Below are 21,494 nucleotides of genomic sequence, written 5' to 3'. Positions count from 1 at the left end.
AAACATTTTTTGCCTCCTATAAACCACAAAGACCAGACTGGCTTCATCTGGGGTCGTCACTCGGTTGTCAATGTTAGAAAGATTATCTCGGGTACTCAACATCTATACTCTCATGAGAATTCGTCTCCCGATGCCTTGCTGGCTTTAGATGCAGAAAAAGCCTTTGATCTAGTCACTTTTTTCCACTCTATGTAAATTTGGCTTCCCGACAGAATTTATCTAATTCATACAAACCTTATATGCAGGCTCTTTCTCCCAAATTGCATGTAATGGAACCCACTCATCCCCTTTCCCCATTTGTAGGGGCACCAGACAGGATTGCCCCCTTTCCCCTGTCCTATTTGCCTTAGCTATTGAACCATTAGCAATTGCTTTATGCTATTCCACTCTAGTTAAAGGTATCACGATAAGTTCATTGACTATCAAAGCAGCCTTATTCACAGATGACCTAATTTTAATTTTAACTGACCCTAAATCATCTATTCCAGCAGCTATAGACATTATTAACTCTTTTGGTACATTTTCGGGATATAAGATAAACATCTCTAAATCCGAGATTTTACTCATAAAAGATCCCTCCCATTCCCTCCAACAGTCATCCAAGCTAACTTCTTTCCATGTAGCCTCTGATCAAATTAAATATTTAGGCATACAAATCCCATCAAATTTAAATTTCATGTATAAAGAAATTTTATCTGCAAAATTATCTAAAATAATATCTCTTATGGATAATTGGATTTCTCTTCCCCTTTCCTTGTTTGGTCGTATGGCCGTGATTAAAAGTATTATCATTCCAAAACTTTTTTATATCATGCAGATGATCCCTACTGCTCTTTCAGCTTCAGATATTTCCAAGTTTAACAAAGCAATGTCTCATTTTATATGGCAAAATAAACGCTCCAGAATATCACTATCAAAATTACAGAAAATGAAAGGCAATGGTGGTCTGGGAGCTCCTGACCTACATTATACTCATCGTCAGTCTTCTTCAGATATATAAGTGACTGGTTATTAAATCAATCTATTTACACAGATAGAGACCTGGAATTAGCTATGTTTGAACCATATGCACCATCTGATTTCTTACATTCCAAACTGACTGATATCCCCCCCACACAATAGCTTCTAATATTATATGTAGAGATACTTATCTAGCATGGGTAATGATACACAAGAAGCTACATAGTAACTTCTCTAGCACTCCATTTATCCCTATCTGGGTTTAACCCAGATTTTCCACCCTCTCTGTCTAACTATAATTTCGTACTGTGGAGGGAAAAGGGCCTTTCATGCACTTCTCAAGTTTTTGATCCAGGGGGCAATTTATATTCCTTTCAAGATTTCCAACAAGTATATAATATCCCTAATTGTCATTTCTATATGTTCCTACAAGTTAGACATCACTTTTCATCATTAAAGAAAATTTCATGTACTATAGCCCACTTTCCCTAGAACCATTAACTTCTCTATTACAATTGGTATCTCGAACCCCATATCATACCAAATACTTATACTCTTTATTATTAAGTATCACTCCTGATTCACATTTTAACAATCTGTCTCATGCATGGAAATTAGATATTCCAGAATTACTCTCACCATCAGCCCTGACTTTCCATTATGATGATACACTGAAATGGCTTCAATCTGCATATCTCCAAGAGGTTCACGTTCGAACCATCCACAGGTCCTACATCTCTCCAGCCCAGCGGAAGCATATGATACTCAATGAATCAGGAAATTGTTTAAAATGTCATTATAATTCTGCCAAGTTCTTTCACTGTTTCTGGGAATGTAGGAAAGTGAGAAAATGTTGGCACAAAGTTGTCAATTATATTAATTCCTCATTTTCTCTTAAACTTATACCTGATCCTCTAGCTTGCCTCTGTGCCAATTACTCTGAGGGACTTACTGTAGGTCAACAAAACGTTATATCCTATTATCACTATACTAATTACTATTGCGAAAAAAAAATTTTCTTATTCACTGGACTTCTAAATTGGCTCCATGTCTTAATGAAGTTAAGGTGAAAATGTTACAACTTTTATATTTTGACCGGCGTTCATTACCATATATAAATAATAATGTAGAAAAGTTCTACAAAAAATGGGGTATGTACATAGATACATTAGACAAACAAACCCGAGATCATATAGCGCAAATCTTCGACTCTACTGACTGGTATCTTCTACGCCAATTGACCTAATCTTTAATATATCCTAAAAACCTCTATGTATATTTATACTTTAAATACGCCTAGGCAATACGATGGATACTAATATATGCTCTGTAAATCCCCTCTGCCCTCTCTATCCTCTTATTGTTTCCTTTGTCTACCCCTCCCCCTCCCCATTTAAATGATTTAATAAGTTTAATTTATAATCTTTGTTTGTACTTTTGAATTTTATATGTGAAGAATTCCAACATATGAAACTTTATTGTCATTTGAACTATTGTAAATGTTTTTCAACTTCTTTAATGACAAGGGATCTCATTCAGAGCCGCTCACAAAATGCGAGCACTCGCTCTGAATGAAGGCGTTCGCTTCTATGGTCAGAGCCGGCCTCCTGGCTGCTCGCTAGGCTGTGGATGACCACCCACTGCTTTAGTGAGCGGCCAGGTTGATGGTTCCGATGGTCAAGACTAGGGATGTGCAGGCTCGGTTCTACTCGGTTCCGTTCGGTATTTTTTACCGAATCTTATTGGCTATCCAAAACTCGTGACAGCTGAAACCCAATAAGATTTGGGAAAAAAAAACGAATGGAACCGAGTAGAACCGAGCCTGCACATCCCTAGTCAAGACCATCGTGACCATCGGGGCATGCAATAAGACCCTTGTGGTAGGGTCTCATCTACCGCAAGCCCCAGTGAGCTTTCGGCTCTATTAGAGCTGGAAGCTCACCACAGACATCACAAGTGATGTCAGTGGGGCCGCCCCCAAACAGCAGGTGTTCCATCGGGACAGGAGAGGCTGTTTGTGGGTGGTAACAGGGGCAGGACTCTAATAACGGGGGAGTGGAGGTGTGAATGCAGGCGTGCCTGAGTGTTTTAGGCGTGCGTAATTAACAGCCAGCATCATAGTACACGTCACATGCCTGTTTTTTACACTGAAGTCCTCGCAGTGCTTGCGGTAGGATAAGGCAACTACAAGTGCTGCGGTCGCTTCTGATTGTCCTCGATGTACCAATGTTTTAATACACTTCCTGGAGATGACGTTTTTGTAGCCACCCCTCGCCCCGCCTACAAAACGGGGCGAGCTGTTGATCACCATCGACATCCGCCCCTTTTGTAGTGAGTCCCGGAGCGAGAGAATTTCTCTCTCGCTCCGTGGCTTGCACACGCGCAGTGCGGCCGCTGCTCGTGCGCAGGGCCTCAATATCAACCCGCTTGTGAGCGGGTCTGAATGAGACCCAAAAAACGTAATAAATAATTTAAAAAAAAAAAAGTCAGCTAGAAGCTCAGTGATCATAAGAATCTATATGGCCATGTGCATCAGATGCAATGCATTCAGGTTTCAAAATTAAGTTTAAAGTCAACCAACTGGTTTTAACAATTTCAGCTTTTTATCATCATTGAGCTATAGGATTAGAATTAGGGAGGCCAATCCCGGCATCGGCGGGATCCCAGTATTTTGTCCTAAAATTGCCGGGAATTGTATCCCTGGATTGGAGCTTCCAATATCGGGATTGTGGGATTAGTGAACGTAGGGTTTTTTTGCACTGTAGTCATTTTGTTATACCTCGGCCCCTGGCTGTGTACCGTATGACGTGACTTCAGAGGTCACGCTGCGCAGTCCCATGCTGGCCCACCTCCTTTAGCTGTGCCCACCTGCCACATTGACAAATTGAATTCCGGGATTGAAAAAACAACCAGGATTGGCTTCCCTAATTAGAATGTGTGTTTGCTAATTTGTTTGTCTTATCAAAACTAATTATTACAACTGTTTAAGGTGCCAAAAATGATGGTACTGTATGAATGATGACTGCTGTATCTGAAGTGGTATGTACAGGTTGGACCCGATGAAAGATTCATTAGTATTATGATCAACTTCATAGGAAGTACAAGAAGCACAGTGTCAGAAAAGAGAAGAGTGTCATCAACTAAAGGTTTTTGCTTGGCCAGAGCAGTGACAGAAGGTGAGAGACAAGCCAAGTCACTTTCTGACAGCAGGCAACCTCATTTGCCTAAGATGTGTTCCACCATTTTTTGGGGGGGCTCAGCACATTGAGTGTACAGTGCATAAAGGCAGGAAGGAAGTAAGGAAGACATAAGGCAGCCAGACACATTGAAATAACAAAAGACAAAGGACCTGATTCAGAGCCGCTCGCTAGATGCGATCGCTCGCATCCAGCGTATGGAAATTTTTCAAAGTGACGCCATGGGAAGCGATCGCCCGCCAAGGCATAAGCACACCCACTTTGGCTGTGTGAGCGATCGCTCTGTGTATGCTGACACCCATTAGCATATGTAGAGACGCCCACTAGCGCACGTCATCTCCAGGAAGTTTATTAAAACATTGGTACATCGAGGACCATCGGTAGCGATTGCAGCGCTTGTGGTTGCCTTACCCTGCTGCAAGCACTGTGAGGAATTCAGTGTAAAAAGCAGGCATGTGACGTGTACTATGATGCTGCCTGTTAATTATGCACGCCTTAAAAATGGCATTGAAACACTCAGGCACATCTGCGTTCGCAACACCACTCCCCCGTTATTAGTGCCCTGTCCCTGTTACCACCCACAAACGGCCTCTCCTGTAACTCATTTCACTGGGCTGTCTTTGCTGGGCGAGCGAGCGGGCTGCGATCACATAGAGTAGTTTGCGCACGCGCAGAAAGAATCGTGCGCACCATCGGGCCGCTTGCGAGCACACAGCACTAGCAAGCGACTCTGAATCAGGTCCTAAGGGTCTGATTCAGCAAGGATCGCTATTCTGCTTATTTGCACACAACGCAGTTGCTAATATCAGCGGTGACATGCAAATATTTGTATTCGCATTTCGATCGCAGCCTAACATAAAGATGCCCATTCCCCTTACTCACATCCATATACTTGGACAACATAGCGAAACAATCGGTAGCATCAAGTAAGATGTAAAAAGTAAGTAAAAATAAGAGTTAGCTGGTTGGTGTGGAGTATGGTGTGTATCCAATTGGAATCTGGGGATGTTTATGGCTCCTGAATTCAGTCCTCTTTGTCCATTTGGATTACCCACTCTCCCTTTTGCATTGCTAGAGGGTGGTACAGCATGGCAAACAGCGGCCACACTGAGCGCAAGATATAGTCTGGGGAATTTTCCATGTCTAGAGTAGAGTAAATCCATCTGAACAGTGATTTGGAAACCACCTTTTTGGGTTCCAAAGTGGAGTAAATAGGACCCGGCACCCGGCCATGTCACGTGGTGCACAGTAACCCCCCTAAAACATTTTGATTGGGTAGTAAATTATGTTGGACTTCAGCTGTTTGCTCATGATTATTCTCACCAGAGACTATGCAGACCCATCGCAGAATGATTGACAGGAAGTGCCGTTTGTGAGTGGTGATGGGAGGGTGGTCGGCTGAACGCAGGTGTGCAAGTGCGTTTCAACGCTGTTACAGGGGCGTTCATAAATTATCCATTGCGATGCCGTAAGCAGCCTGAGTACTCAGTAGCGCGCGGTGAAGTTAGCGATTTCAGAGTAAAGTCAGAGCTTGTGCAAGTGGGCGCAAGGCTGCGATGGTGCATGATTGTACCGATGGTTTCTCAGTCTTGCTAAACATTATGGATGTGTGTCAGGTAAAGTGGGCGCCCTTATGTTATGCAGAGACTGAATAGTGATCGCATTGGATTAGCATACTATCGCAGTTGAACTGAGGGTCTCATTCAGACCCGTTCGCAAGCGCCTATGCACTCGCAAGTGGGTCGATGTTGAGGCCCTGTATGCGCGCATCGGTCGCACTGCGCGCGCACAAGCCCCGAGGCGAGAGAGAAATTCTCACGCTCCAGGACTCACTACAAAAGGGGCAGCTGTCGATGGTGATCAACAGCTTGCCCCGTTTTGTAGGCAGGGCGGGGGGTGGCTACATAAAAGGAGGCGTTCACCTGCCATTTGGGGGTGGCCCCAATGACATCACTCGTCATGTCAGTGGTGAGTTTCCGGCACTAATAGAGCCGATAGCTCACTGGTGCTTGCGGTAGATGAGACCCTACCACAAGGGTCTCATCGCAAGCCTCGATGGTCGCGATGGTCTTGACCATCGCGACCATCAACCTGGCTGCTTGCTAAAGCTGTGGGTGGTCACCTACAGCCTAGCGAGCGGCCAGGAGGCCGGGACGGAAAATAGATGCGGCCGCCCTCATTCAGAGCGAGCGCTCGCATTTTGCGAGAGCCTCTGAATGAGGTCCTGAGTGCGTAATCACTATTGCAATCGCAGTTGCGATCGGTAGTGAATCAGGCCCTGTGTCAAAATGTAAATTCATTTTTTTTGCAAATCTATGTCTCCATGGTGTGTAAAATGGTAGGAAATCACAGAGAGAGAGGAAGAAAGAGAGAGAAAAAAGGGGAGAAAGAGAGAGAGAAAAAGAGAAAAAGGGGGAGACAGAGAGAGAGATAGAGAGAGAGAGAGAAAGAGAGAGAGAGAGAAAAAGAGAAAAAGGGGGAGACAGAAAGAGAGATAGAGAGAGAGAGAGAGAGAGAGAGAGAGAAAGAGAGAGAGAGAGAGAGAGAGAGAGAGCATGTCTGGTGCAGGGTAGGGTGCTTCAGTTGCCCAATCAGCTGTTCAAATTCTACATGGATATCATGCTTAAAATAACAATGAATTGAAGTATGGTATCCGGTCAGCTAGTCAACATTAAGAAGGTCGCCATTCAGAATGTTGACACCAGAATGTCAACAGGTTCTGAATGTTGACATGGACATTAGGTTGACAGCCAATATGTCAATATACACTTAGGTTAGCATGGTTAAAATTTCAACACATTCAGAATGGTAACATATAACATGTCGACACCAGGATGTCGACAAATGTTTTATAGAGTTGTATAGTTTATTAAACTGCCATCCTGTCTGCCACTAAAATGCCACTAACGTATTTTTCATTGATGAGCTATATTCTTTTAAACTGCCGTGTGCTTGTACTGCTGCTCTGTCGCTTACTTTAGCTAGCCAGCTTGTGCAGCCTTTGGCCAATTTGGGTGAAAACAATATTGTGAGCTATGAGGTGGTTAAAATTGACTGGAAATTAATATAATTGATGTTAATAATACTGTAGGAACAAAAACAGGCCCAAAATTACATGATTTTAGCTATTTTATCAATTTTAAAGAAATTCAGATCCAAAACCATAACAGGACGAAAACACTTGAGGGTGGCTTTTCCAAAACCAAAACCTTTCAGCTTGTTTTGTCAAAACCAAAACATGGGGGTCCACACACATCTCTACTATACCATATACTGACACTTCAAATAAAAAGTATGGTGGTCGCTCACATCAGCTTAATGACATAGCACAGGTGCTTGTAAAGGGCGGGGTTTACACTCAACCACAGAAAAAAAGGGATATTCCGTCCAGCTCACTGCAGCAATATCAACAAAAATACTTGAATCCTACATAATAATAGAAATTCAGAGGTATTAGTTACATACATTTGCAAATATATGATCAAACACCGGGCCAGCGTCAAGGCTCCTCTATCCCAGACCCTAATATTAAGGGGTTCACGTCCGAGGCGCAGGGCACCCGAAAAGAATCCAGCCAAGGACCATCCCCAGGGCATCACACGTAAAAGGGAAAAAAGGTGATAGTGAAGTGTAAAGTATAGATGTGTAAAGATAATCAATAAGTGTTAATATAATGATAAATTATTAAAATTACATAAATAATTAACAAAGAAATAGAAAGGTGATGAAAAAGTATCTATGTGAATTAAGTGGTTATGCCCTGAAAAAGGCCCAGCCAGATTAACTCCGGGTGCCCCACGCCCAAATGCTCACCCCAAAAATTAATGCTACCTAATAGTAGCACCCACTCTGGCTCATATAATTACAAATGTGCTGTTATTATGCAGTATATTAATTTGTGGTACTATATACTGACACTTATCAGAGCCTCCATCACAACAAGAGAAGATTGTTAAATAGTCCTAAAATTGTATTTCTTATTGCTACAATATGTGGTGATAAAGAATTATACTACAGTATTTGGGGCCTCCGCTGCCACCAATGAAAAATAGAACCCCCTGGGTCAATAAACCATTGTTTTGATCATCTCCTGTTAGTATGACATTGTTCCTGGACTGGAAATGCAATTGTTTTGGGATCCCAAACATGGCATTTCCCAATAGAATGCATTGCATATCTGAAAACCCTGGGACCCCAACAGAAGTTCTGGGAGCTCACTTGGGGCCACACCTTTCTTCTATACAATACACTTTGCTGTAGCTCCAGGTTTTGTTTCTTTTTTCTCACAATCCAAAAGTAATATCTTTTTAATTCACCCATGTGACATTTTAATAAATTTTAATTCATGTATGCCAAAGATGATTTATTGCAGGCTTAAAAGTAATATTGCCGGTGAAAATGTGATATTGTAAATATTTTTTGGATAAGCTTGGTGGAAAATAAAAGTCCAAGCTATGATTATACATCAAAGTAAATTATATAAAAGTTGGATATACTGAGTTTTCCTCATCTTCAGAACTGCTGTTTCCTACTATTTTAAGTTTATATCTTATATCAGCATTAGAGAGACTGTGAGAAAAATTATCATTTTAAGAATTAATGGGAACCATCAGAAACATTACAACATTTATTATGAATTGTGAGGGACTTGGCAGCAGCAGAGCATATCTAACTAAGGAGGACATCCCTGGATTGGATTTCTCTTATGGTCAAATGGCCATGTGATGAGATAGTGGTGTCAGGTCAGCCCTTCTTGTTTAAGCTCTAATTAAGATTGCTGGTTTTGCTTGAATGTATTTTATGTCCATTGAAAATTTTACAAATATATCTTTTGATGTGCCTCCTGGTTGAAGCCTCTATAAACAGGCAGCAGGCTTCCCAGTGAGTTACATCTTGCTTTAGCAGGCATGCTGGAGTCACATATTGCAGCCTGTCTCCAAGTGAAGTAGTGGAGATAGTTGGTGTAATGGTTAGCATTACTACCTCATAGTACTGAGGTCTGGGTTTAATTCCTACCACAGCTCTAACTGTGGAGTTTGTATATTCTGCCCAAGCCTTAATAAGCCTTAATAGGTTTCCTCCAACACCTCCAATACTGGTAGGTTAATAAATTAACCCTAGTGTGTATCTGTACAAGTGTGTATATATGTCATAGGTACTATTGATTGTAAGATTCAATGGGGGAAAAACTGACGTGAATAGCCGAATACTCACTGTAAAGTGCTGCGGAATATGTATAGTATGCGCTAAAAATAGATATAATGATAACACTGGGGAGTCCAGGGGTAGACCCTGCTACATGTGAACTTGAAACTTAATTAAAAAGTAGAACACAAGGTGTCTCTTTCCAAGACTGTGTTGACACAAAATTATGGCTGGTTGGACTGATTGTGGGGCAGTAAAAGGTTTGGCCATAAGTTGAAAATGAAGCCTCAACAAACTTTGCTACTGTGTGTACCTAGCAAATGCTGTGAGTTATTGAGCTCAGGGCCTGATTCAGAGCCGCTCGTAAGCGGCCGCTCGTTCGCTCCAAGCAATGTTCGTACAACTGCGCATGTGTATGGGTTGTAATACGCATGCGCGAACCAGTCATTGCGGTCGGAAATTGTGTGCTCGCAAAATAGCGAATGCCTGCTAATTTGAGTGACAGGATGAGGCATTTGTGGGTGGTAACAGGGGAAGGTGCTTGAAAATGGGGAGTGGAGATCCGAACGCAGGCGTGCCAAACGGTCAAAACGGGCGTTTTAAGGGTGTGCATAATTAACAAAGCAGCGTCATCGACCACCTCACTTGGTTGTCTTTTAGCCTGAACTGCTTGCATGATTGCGGTAGGAAAATCCAACCACAAGCACTGCGAGCAGTTCATACACCTTTCGATGTACTCGATTAATCTAATAAATAGCAGAGATGACGTAGGATGCGAGCAGCCAGGGGGCGTTTTAAAAAAAATAGCGAGCGCATGTTTCGTTCGCTCGTTCAGACATAGAGGCGTCAACAGACCGCAAAGAGCGAGCGCTCTATTTAAATATCCGGCCCCTTTTTCTGAACGAGCGAGCGCAAATAGCGTCCGGCTCTGAATCAGGCCCTCAGTCCATATCATGTAGGTAGAAAATTGAAGGGCACAGCTAGCAACTGGGTGACTGTAACAAAGATGCAGGTGAAGCATAGGAATGTGTAATCTGAAATGTGGTAAACCCCCTGGTATTCTAAGTTTGTAGTAGGTTCTTAATCAATAGTACAACAGTCTATGTAATAATTTGTTAAAGTATAACTAACAAAGGGGTATTTAATATTAAAGTATATTTGCGGGAAATCCCCCAAAACACCCATTTTTAGGCAGTACCCGCAAATACTATGGATATCCAGGATGTAAGAAGGAGGGACTGCAGCAGATATTTCCAACATATATTCTGGTCTTGGCCCCAGCTGCTAACACCATCTAAAAAATGCGTTAGCTTATAGTATCCTATGCCATTGTTTTGGGATAGGTATCAGAATGATTCCTCCCCAGTCCTGCCCACTGGCACATGTGCCGATGGACATCAGTGCTTGGGCTATAGCACAGCTGAGGCGCAAAGCAATGCAATCACTTTACTTCTAACTAGAGATGTCCTCGGACCCCCATGCTTTGGTTTTGATTCGAATTCATCATCAAGTTTTGGTTTTGGCAAAACCACCCCCCAAGTGTTTTGGTTTGGATTCGGTTTTGGTTCAGTTTTGGATTCCTTAAAAATCGATGAAAATCAATGAAAAAAAATCAGTACATGTTCACATGCAATCCAAAACCCGAGTTCGTTTTTTAAATCCGAGTACCGAACTGACTACAGAACCGAAACGAGACTCTGCTCAACTTAGAACCTCAAAGTGATCCCGAACTAGCACTCGATTCGACTCAGAACCTACTGTAAGTTCAGGAGTATTCGGATTTCAGGAAAACCGAACCACACATCTCTACTTCTGATTACTGGTTGGAACCTTTTTCCCGGGGATATTGTAATGGTACATCTGGGCAAATAAAAATTCCTTATTGGCGCAAATTGCAGCTATAAGGAGTCTTTATTTTCGGGGAAATGCTGCAAAAATGAATAAATGTACCCCAAAGTCTTTAGCATCATTGAAAGACAACACAATGTAAAGTGATATTTATATTTGTACGTTGACAGCATGCAATTGAAAATATCTAAGATTTTTGTTGTAGATGCTAGTCTTCTAGTGCTGTAATATCACCCAATCTGGTATTCAAGAGCCATTTTAATAATACTTAAATTGTGACAATAATACATAAACTGCTAGATTAATGTTTGTTTTTAAGCATTGCTTAAAATTCATTTGGAAATATTATTTTAAAAGGTAATTTATTTAGAAACAGAATTCCATCCCTTGCTCATAGTCATTTTCATAAAAAGTCCACGTCTAATTTTCTGCAGCAGTGGTTTGCTAAATTGAAAGAATGCAATTACATGTACCTTTGTAAATGTATTCATGAGCGGTGGGTTTTAACACGGAGAGGATCTATGATTTCAGTTTCCCGAATGGTGTCCTGATTTGCAAGTTTATCAAGGCTGCTACTGCAATGAAACTTTAGTTAAAATAGAAACAAATCCAGATATTTAAATGCATTACAGCTAAACAAATCGAAACAAGCTTTTGTGTTTGATTGAAATATGGCAAGCAGATATTAGGCAGATTAACAATGCATTGACATTGTTATTGTACAGAAAGAAAGAACCCCGAGAGCAAGGTATAGATGTGCAGTTTGCTTTCCTGAAAACCAAACACACCTGAACTTTGGGATTCCAAGTCGAATTGAGTCCCGACTCAGATCACTTTTGGGATACTGAGTAGAACCGAGTTCTGGCTCGGGTATGCTGCAAATTCTGAGCTCAAATTTAAAAACTGAATCTCGGGTTTTTATTGCATGTAAACACATCCAAATTACTGATTATAGCTGTTTATATAAATTAATAAAAAAATCCAAAACCAAAACCGAATCTCGATCCAAAACACTTGAGTGTGGTTTTGCCAAAACCAAAACACAGGGGGACAGGAGATGCAGAAGATGGCAGTGACTGGGTTTAGAAATGATTCAGCATCCATATTATAGAATTTTAGAAGGTTACAACACATTTCACATACTGTACCTCCTAACATTGTGAAGCTTGAATTTGAGACTCTGCATGCATTGCAGAGAGTTGGAGAAAGGTGAGATTATCATGACACAATCTGAGAGCAGGAAATGCAATTCAGAGAATTATTGAGAAACCACTTAATATGGTGGTAAAATATTGCAAATTTCCTGCACACATTTATGGGATGTGAAGGACAATTGAATTGTTATTGAACACAGAGAGTTTTCACCCCACCATTCTTCATGCACTTTGCCGACAATGAGCAGAATTTAATTCACCTTCAAAGGTCTAAAGGTCTCAGCCACTTTCTGATCTCAATAAATGGGGACCAGTAGGTTACTTCACCTCTCATGGCACCACCAGATTCCAACAGGGCCATGGGGAGCAATTACAGGGCCCAGCTGATGAGGATGGTGTGGCTTAAATCCTGGCAAACATGGAAAAACAGCGCCGCCAATCACGAGGCAAACAGAGCTCATGGCCCATCAGCCAATCAGCAGTGGTAACTCCTGATTGGCTGCCAGTCAGCAAGCTCCAATTGGCTCGAAACCGATGCCAGATTCAAATTGAGCCGGCACTGTCTGTCTATGTCTGCTGCTGCCTGCCGATGGGCCAGCTGTAATTAACTAGCAACAAGGCCCCAAATCCACATCTGCTGGCTGCTGATGGCACACAGGCAAAGGCTAAAGGCTGCTGGAGGGACATATGGAGGTGAGTTGCTTGAGGGGGCATAATGTGTACGGTGAATTACTATGGTGTGGAATAATGTGTTATATGGTGCACTACTACTATGTGACATAATCTGTAAATGGCATTACTGTGTGATATAATGTATAAGGGGCTTTACTGTGTAGTGTAAGGGGCATTACTGCTGTGTGGCATAACCTGAATGGGCTCTGTGTGGCATAACCTAAATGGGGTCTGTGTAGCAAAACTTGAATGGGCTCTGTGTGAGGGCAAATGTATGTGTTTTTTTTACATCTGGGGGGGCCTTTGAAGATCTTGCTATGTGACCCACAAAGTTCTAGTTGCACCCTTGCATGCAAATACAGAGGCTCTGGATTTAATATGAATTTGCATGAGTCATCAAGTTTGCTCAGGCTGAAGATATTTTTGTAGCTTACTCACAGGTTTTTGGCAGGCTGCTAATTTTCACTGGAGCCAACCCCAGAACCTGTGTAATTTAAGAGTGTCCCCATTTTTAAGGACTGTGAGACAATGTGAGGCCTTGATGAAGTTCAAACCTAGGCAAAAAACCTAATCCTGTTCGAACTACACCACCACGTCAAATTTTGTGGAGCTAGGCCCAAATCCTGGCCATGCATAAAAGACAAATAGACAGACATTCTTTCTCACTTATTGTAATATATATAATATATATAAATATATATATATATATATATAAAATTCTCTTCAATTGCGCTAAATATGAAATTGTGATTATATTAAACCAGAACTAACAATGAATTACATAAAAGCAGCACCTCCCAATGGACACCCTGTTAGTATGATGTCCGAAAAGTAGTTTGGAAACAAAGATAAAGAGGGCGCTCTAAAATGTTAATTTTGAAAATAAGAGTGGACAATACCACATATAAACAAATGGGCCACACTAAATCTTTCAGAGTCAGATATAGTCCTCCTTTAATGATAAATCGGATTCAAATGATTGTCCGATAGAAGTTGCATTTCCTGCTTTAAGGGTGCTTTTCTACAGTATAAAGTCCACCCAGGCTTCTCACTAGAAAGAAAAATGTCCATAGGACAGTTATCCAAGGGACCAATCCTTCCTTTGGGTTATAATCTGATAATCTCCTTTTTCATCTATTGGTGAATGCTCACCAACAAGAATTATGAACAATCCAATCAACTATGTGACCCGACACATTTCGTCCTTATAAGGACTTCCTCAGGGGTATATCACACTTTGTTGAAAAGTTCAAAACAATTCAAGTTCACACCTGAACATAAGTTTTTATAATTTCTCAAGTCGTACCTTACAGGGAAGCTCTTGGAATGCATGATTGACTGCTCGGCGATTACTGCATTGTTTAACTGTATACACAGCGAGCTGTACATGTTGGTGGCACATACATGCGTAGGTACACTGAGTTGACCGTCTGATGGCATCAGTTATTTTTTATTTGTTAGATGTGACTAATAGATAGGATCTATGTGGTATCCAGTGGTGGATTTCAGTGATATCTAGACACCGATCAGGTGTGATCACTGGGTAATTGGCAATAGTATTTAAGCAGGCTCAGTGAGGGTGTGTGGGATACGACTCCATGGTGGTAGCTGTGATGTCTCTAGATTCTTGGTCTTGACAAAGGTCCAGTTGGACCAAAACGTTCACATACAATATGACTGCGAGTTGAATAAATAGTTTTTCTCTTCATGAATCTGTGGTGAGTGCCCATCTTGAGAACACATACCGCTGCCTCATGTATTTTGACATGTAAAGTGTGAAGCTAACCATAACTTCACATACGATTAGAATTGAGATATCCCTGAATGTTTCCTTAGTGATAAGAAGAGTGTACCTGATGTGATCAAGGGGAACTTCTGTTTGCTGATAATTTATGCATGCACGGACGCCACACGTGCAATAACAAACAACAATGTAATATCACCATACTATAACTGTGATTTATGAGACTGGAAATAAGACTATTTGCACTCTGTGGAAATTATAAGGACGAAGGAATATACATACCTGGGATAGAGTGAAAGAATATATAATAAGAACACATATTCCATTATTCCCAGTATATAGGGTGATATTATTACATGATTAAATAAGTATCAGAGTGTAACATAAATGGAGAGAACCAGAATAACAAGTGGTTACTTTACTCTCTGACACACTGATACATTTTAAGAGAACCTGAAAAACTGATACTTATAGTTCATTTATTGTTTTGACAAAAGCTTGTAGCAACAAGAAATATTATTTCAGTATATACCGATAGATAGATCAATACCCGATTAGAAAGGTACTAGTGGCAAAGATTGCATAAACGGGATAGTCCTGTATGTTTCTTTAGTAATGATAAATATGTATTGATATAAGCAAGCGGGGAGATCTGTTTGCTGATAATTTGTGTTTACACGGAGACCACAGGTATAACAACAAATGGCAGTGTAACACTACCATATCATCACTACAGTTGATGATATAGGGAATAAGATTATATGTACTCTATGGAATCTATAGAAACTGAGAAATGTATGCCTGTGACAGGGTGAATTGAACACATATCTCATTGTCATTAATAAATGGGATAATATTACAAAATAAATAAATAGTAACAGAGTGTGATATATACGGAGAGAACCAGGATGATGAATGGTTAATATTACTCTCGGATATATTGGATTATTATATGAGAACCATAAATACTGATACATATAATAAGTATTATTTTGGCAACAGCTTGAAGCGACAGGAAAAGAGATATTAACACATACTAATATATTGACTTATATCGGATTAGGGAAACTTATCAGTGGTAATAAGTATACAATAAATAGACAGCGGTATTTGGAAAACTTTTTATTTTCACATATTTTTGATATCATTCACTCCTTATTGTTTTTGTTTATTTCTTTAAATATGAGTTTTTGATTTTATATTTCGCAAAATGGTACCCCAGTATATATTTTAATAATTTGACAAATAAAGATTTAACATTTTAATACATACATTACATCTTATACTAAGTCTTACACTACAATGCATTAGAGTGCACTGATAAAAACTCTATCTTTTTTCTTTCTGTTTCTTAAGTGAGTGCCCATCTCTCAGATTTCTAATTTCTGGACGTTACATGTCTTTAATGGAGCACCCCTTGTTGGATACTGCTGGGTACAGAGTGCAGTCTGATGTGAAACATATATATATATATATATGTATATATATATATGTATATATATATATGTGTGTGTGTGTGTGTGTGAATTTTTTCATGGCACAACATATACAATAAATAAAATAGTGATTTCAATTTTCTGGAATCAAAGTCTCAGAATTTTTGTCAGTTTGAGAAAAAAATTTCTGTAGTATCATTGCATTACACAGTTCTCATGTTACATGAGTTTATTAAATGTGTCCTATATCTTTGCTATAGCCAATGTATCTTCTCAATAGATTGATTAAATCAATTGTTACAGTCAAATGTTGCAGTCAAATACTGTATTGCAATACATAACAATATTTTGAGTACAATAGGGAAAATATGTCACATTTTATATCCCATTTAATTTAATCTAGTAAAGCTGCAAATTACTTTTTAATGCGAAGATTTAAACTGAGTAAAAAAACAGGAATAAAATAAAACAATATAACAATTAAATAAGGAATAAAGTATAAGTATTTCATTTTATAAAATAAGATAAAAGTAAGTCTGTGTAAATTGTAGTGTTTTCATTAAAGAAGTATTATTAAAATGCATTTTATGGTCTCATATAACAAGTTAATTTTATTTTATAATACACTATATTCAATTAAAATATACCTGGAAGAAAAATTAGATACACAAAGTTACTATTTCCTCCAGTGATGATTAAAATGGTGAAATATTAATAGGAAATATACTTACATTAAGTGAAATGCTTTGATCTCAATATATAAAAAAAAATTTGTACTGTATCAGATAGGTTTGACTTCGATTTGAAGGGCTCTCCTGAGGGTAGAACATGCTGTGCTAAATTCTTCCAACTCTGTTTTAGAAGAAGTACAGCTCTTTAATTGGAACTAATTGGATTAAGCTACATGAGTACAAAGTAGCGCTCTGAAATCTTTTCAGGGATGTACTATGTTCAACGTGAGCTATAACAGGTGACATTATTGGCAGGACACAAATCCCAGCTAAGAGTTCTACAGTATTTACTGGTTTCTGAGTCACCTTATGTATTTTATATCTCTAAATAAGAAGAGCGCATTCTAAATGAACATGTCGCATTAAGAAATGGGTACATTTAATTAAAAGCAGGTGAAATATTTCACTGCCTGAAGAGAGAAAGAGATTTATTTTAATGCGCTGGAAAATGATATTCTGATGCAGCTGTATTGGCAATAATTGCAGCTAATGAATAGCTTCAAACTGTTTTGTTAAATGGGATTGATGGATCTTTCTATACTTGTAATGTTGGATCTTCAAAGCAATACATAATTTGTTGGTCAGCCTATACTGTAGGACTTTGTTTTTTAGGATTCTGAATGTTTTTCGCTATGCAAAATAAAATGTTATGCATCATTTTATATAGACTTTACAAAGATATGAGATAGGATTTAAAATGATAACATTATTCCGTGTCTCTATAGCTCGATGTCATTGATACAGATGAGGCCTGTTTGTGAGGTAGAGTTGTTGTCCTGACACCCCCCCCCACCCCAAACTCTTCATTGCCCAGCCTTCTGCTTCTCCTGGTGTTGCAGCACCTTCTAGTCTTGGGATTGTGGAGCTATGCTATGACATTATAGCCCAGAGCAGGGGCCACACCCAAGGCAACAGAAGCTGCAGCCAATAGCTTTACAGGTAACATGTGACACTCCATGACAGCGGCCGGCAGTAAGCATCTAGGTGAAATGGTGACAATCAATATACTGTAACATTAGGTAATTTATCCAGTATTTTAAGTGATTTTTACATCCAGTGCTATTAAATATTAGCACCTGAGCACATGCACTGGGGTCCTAAATGCACAACGCACAACTAACTAAGCCACAACAAGTGCATACTATATTAAAAACCCTGATTAAATGTACATTTAACCAAATGGAGATTGTCTTTGGATGTCTATGTACCTATGTCTCTATGCTACTGGTCTGTTAATGGCAATTTCTCTGATCTTGCAGAACATTCTTGCAGAGCAGAGATGTCTACAACACCTCCAGGGATAATATGTAACCTAAAAATACAATCATTATTACCCAGTGGACATATTAATCAATGCTGTGCTGTACAAATTCTGATGAATGATTAAGCCTGTAATTCGGGATTGGTGAGACACAGTACTGAGGCGCAGAGTCTAACGTGTCGGCAGTATTAACCAGGGACAGTGGTTTGGACTTAGCATGCATCCGACGGGAAGGTCGTGGCCCTCAGACTTGGTTTCTTAGTACAGGTACTGGTGAACTCTGGATTGGAGCAGAATACATTCATGGCGTACAAATGTAGCAGACAGGACGGGTCAGAATCAAACGGGCAAGACAGTGCCAAGGATCAAAGCTAAGCAGCTCACGGAGGTCAATACCGGATATCAAGCGCAGTACCAGGGAGGAGACGGAATCAGGTCACAGACAAGCCAAGGTCAGGAACGAGCAGCAGGGATCACTAGAGTATGGTGTGGTAGGCCTATACTCTGGCAATAGGGAAGTGGCCAGGCTTCTCCTTATATAGTGTTACTTCAAATTTGCCACCCACATGGTAGCCTCGGCTGCAAGGAGTAGATGCAGCCCTCAACATAGAAGGAACCCCTCCTGCTGGACAGATGACGACCAGTGCCACCGGAGCAGGTAAGTGAGCATTTGGAATGGGGATACGACGAGCTGTGACACATGTTTTGTGTGGGACCATTTCATAAAATATGCTTTTCTACGCACTCCAGGAGCTGAAGCTGGAGATTGGTCTGTACTGCACAGTGAGAGATGATACCTTCCAGAAATCGGGTGGTTATTTGTCATTTGAACCTGATGATTCCATCAGTTTCTGTGATACTGGTCAGAACACATTGCCGCTTTGACATTTACTACAAGAGCACTGAGGTCCTAACTCAGAGATAGACGGAATTGTGGTGCCACACATACAGTAAGAGATGTACGCTAACCATTGGGTTAGCGTACAGTTTTTAATCAGGCCCTGAGTTTATGTGGCAGGAACCCAGCGGAGATGGTGCACTTTTCACTTTAATGGCAAATGTATGTCAGCTTTTCTTTCCTCTAAGCAAACTTTTAACAGTTTAGATTTTTTTACATGAGCCTATAAATAAATGGTTGTTATATTTTTCTTTTCAGACATATTTTTCACCCAGTTTAACATCTACTAAGGCACAAAGCAGGTAACAAAGATGTCAAAGACCTAATGGTGCTTATTGTGTATAGCTCAGAACAATTAAAATGTATAAATAAATCGGATACCCATGATGACGTACAGTTCTTGTTAATACACTTCCAAGAATAGCCATCAGAACATTGGCGACGAGCGATTCCAACGCAGAGCTTGATGACAGTTATTGCAGTCCAGATTGTTGCTAGTAAATAGCGCTGTTTCATGAACTCCATGACAACGCTGTTATTCGTACCAGCTATAATAGGCTGGAGTGTCTTCTCAAAGAAATGTCGATCCATTTTCTTTTATATGGGTTTATGACAGCTGAACTCTGATTGATTCCTGTGGGAACTACTGAGGAAGCAGAGGGACATAATCAAACTCTGATTGGCTGCTATGGGAACCACTGTGGAAGCAAGGGGACATAATCAAACTCTGATTGGCTGCTATGGGAACCACTGAGGAAGCAGGGGGACATAATCAAACTCTGATTGGCTGCTATGGGAACCACTGAGGAAGCAAGGGGACATAATCAAACTCTGATTGGCTGCTATGGGAACCACTGAAGAAGGAGGAGGACATAATCATCACTTGTTTAATCAGGGGGACATAATCTTAATTTGATCCAAAAAATCGATATAATAATAAATATAGGTTCACATTCATTGATCAGTGCATGATAACATCTGCAGCAATAATCCGAGAGGTACTGCAATCCTCCCAAAGTCTATAGGCTGAACAGAAAAGTCGTGTGACCAATATGCATTTCCGTACCATGAAATGTACACAAAAAAATATTCACACTTGCCATACGTATGCAGGTTAGGTCACATTTTACACTTACCACTTCCTAGGCACAAAATGGGTGGGAAGGGGCGTGCAAGCATTGGCTGAGTACAGTAATGGCATGTTGATACAAATGGGACCAAAGTAGATCTATTCTAAACATAGGGGGAGATGCATCGAACAGTGAAAATATTGTAGAAATGGAAAAGTAGAGAAGTTGCCCATAGCAACCAATCGGCCTCTACCTATCATTTTATAGAAGGTGCTTGATAAATGCTTCCACAAAGCAGATTGGTTTCTATGAGCATCTTCCCCACTGGTCCACTTCTCCAGTGTTTTCACTGTCAGTTCCATCAACCCTATAGTCACATATGTGCCTGGCAGGAGAAGTCTCACTCCAGGGTGCTCAGCCTCTGGCTCTAAATGCAGTGATGATAATGATGATTGGCAGACGCTTGTAAATGGCTGATTATGTATGTAAATCATTAGTGTTTAGGTGTCCCCTAGTTCGGTTACCTCTAGTGCTTGGTCTGTATGGGAAATGTAGGATTACCTTTAGTGATCAGTCCCTATGGATGGCATATGGTTACCTCTAGTGCTTGGTCTGTATGGGAAATGTAGGATTACCTCTAGTGATCAGTCCCTATTGATGACATATGATTACTTCTAGTGCTTGGTCTGTATGGGAAATGTAGGATTACCTCTAGTGATAAATCCCTATAGATGGAGTATGATTACCTCTAGTGCTTGGTCTGTATGGGAAATGTGGGATTACCTCTAGTGATCAATCCATATGGATGGACTATGATTACCTCTAGTGCTTGGTCTGTATGAGAAATGTAGGATTACCTATAGTGATCAGTCCCTAAGGATGGAGTATGATTACCTCTAGTGCTTGGTCTGTATATTAATGGAGTATGATTACCTCTAGTGCTTGGTCTGTATGGGAAATGTAGGATTGCCTCTAGTGATCAGTCCCTATGGGTGGAGTATGATTACCTCTAATGCTTGGTCTATATTGGAAATGTAGGATTGCCTCTAGTGATCAGTCTCTATGGATGGCATATGGTTACCTCTAGGGCTTGGTCTGCATGGGAAATGTAGGGTTACCTCTAGTGATCAGTCCCTATGGATGGCATTTGGTTAACACTATTGCTTGGTCTGTAAGAGAAATGTAGGATTACCTCTAGTGATCAGTCCCTGTGGATGGCATAAGATTACCTCTAGTGCTTGTTCTGTATGGGAAATGTAGGATTACCTCTAGTGATCAGTCCCTATGGATGGCATAAGATTATCTCTAGTGCTTGGTCTGTATGGGAAATGTAGGATTACCTCTAGTGACCAGTCCCTATTAGGGGTGAGCGGGTTCG

The sequence above is a fragment of the Taudactylus pleione genome, unplaced genomic scaffold, assembly GCF_031769625.1.
Source record: "Taudactylus pleione unplaced genomic scaffold, aTauple2 ptg000321l, whole genome shotgun sequence".
In the NCBI taxonomy this organism is placed as follows: Eukaryota; Metazoa; Chordata; class Amphibia; order Anura; family Myobatrachidae; genus Taudactylus; species Taudactylus pleione.
The sequence above is the reverse complement of the archived record's forward strand: the minus strand, read 5'-3'. Positions refer to the sequence as shown.